The sequence below is a fragment of the Hipposideros armiger genome, unplaced genomic scaffold (genome assembly GCF_001890085.2).
Source record: "Hipposideros armiger isolate ML-2016 unplaced genomic scaffold, ASM189008v1 scaffold_1597, whole genome shotgun sequence".
NCBI classification, from domain to species: Eukaryota; Metazoa; Chordata; class Mammalia; order Chiroptera; family Hipposideridae; genus Hipposideros; species Hipposideros armiger.
This window is the reverse complement of record NW_017732947.1, coordinates 145,405-146,883: the sequence shown is the minus strand read 5'-3', so window position 1 is coordinate 146,883 and position 1,479 is coordinate 145,405. Positions and strand designations below refer to the sequence as shown.

Sequence of the window (1,479 nt, the reverse complement as noted above, 5' to 3'; positions counted from 1 at the left end):
TAGTATGAAAACCAGCCACTAAGCGAAGTGATAATTACTGAGAATTTTTCGATATTAAAAAAAAAATTATTTATCTTTTAAAAGGATACCGGAGGTAAAGTAGAAACAATAAAAAACAATTATAACCTAGAAATATTTTAGTGGTAATAGTAATCATAGCATTATTATCTCACATTTTTAAGCCTTTGCTATAACTCAGGAATTGTTCTAAGTTCTGTATGTATTTGACTAATACTGGCAACAACTTATGAAGTAAGGCTATTGTCATCTTCATTTACAGATGAAGAAACTGAGGCACAGAGAGTTCAGGTAACTTGTTCAACATCAGGAAGTATGGTTGCTAGAAAATACATTGCAACATGGTGAAGACAGAGAAAATCTGCATACACACACACAAAAAGAAAGATTCTCTACAAAGTAATGAAAATTGAGCTGTAGGCAGACTTCCCTTCAGGAAAATAGAAGGCTGAAGACAATAATTTCTTAAAATACTGAGATAAGAGAGAGTTCAGCCTAGTTACCTACACCTTATTCTGTCTGATGGGGAAAAGAAAATATTTTCACCTCTCACTGGAAGAGCCATTAAGGATAGTAAATAATCTTTGCACCACCAGCTTCAGGAGAAAAGCAACCCCAGCCAAAGCAGCAGGAATAAGTGCCACTCAGGGTCCTGAAAAAACAGTTACTCTAGGTTGCTTGCAACTGGTTGAAGATAGTGACACGCCTACTGTACGAAAAGGAGGCTCTACACATTTGTTCCATGACTTCTCAGCTTTAAAAGAGAAAGATCCCTAGAAGAAAACGAAAATCAGATATTTGTCAAAGAAACCAGTTACTTCTTTATACATAGTCAGGTTTCATACACCGATTACACCGTTGCCATGGGACACCTAATAAAGGGGAAAGAAAAGCCCATGTCTTTGGGGGATGAATTGAATCTGGTGACTTGGCTCTGATGTATTCAAAGTATGCCTGAAACACTACCTAATAATTCCTGTTATTCAGCTGGCCCTGCAAAGCTGGAAGAAGGAGATGAACTCCAACTTGCAATATCATGCAAGGATGCTAAAATATCACGGGATGGAAACAGCACTATTTTTGGTGAATTGAAAGTTCTGTGACCTCCTGACACCTTGCTTGTGGCTATTTTCCTCCCTTTCTATGTACCTCCAAGCAGGCGACACTTACCGTATTTCCCCATGTATAAGACACTTCTATGTACAAGACGCACTTTAATTTGGGGGCCCAAAATTTTTTTAAAATGTATTACATAAAGTTATTGAACTCAAGTTTTACTCATCATAAAATTCATACAACACCTCATCACTGTCAAAACTCCAATCATAGCCAGTCTCGGATTGTTTTCTCAGTTGGAGGAGGACCAAACTTACATTCAGCAGCATGATTTCCATCCACTTTTGCAAACTGGGTCACTTTTAACTTGAATTCAGCACTGTAGGAAAATCTTTTCTGAGCCAT

At 37.5% G+C, this 1,479-nt stretch overlaps 1 pseudogene; it reads left to right on the top strand.

Annotated features, from left to right (window-relative positions):
• Positions 1–601: 601 nt before the first annotated feature.
• On the top strand, positions 602–1,121 carry LOC109377879 (tumor necrosis factor ligand superfamily member 13B pseudogene; annotated as a pseudogene).
• Positions 1,122–1,479: the final 358 nt, after the last annotated feature.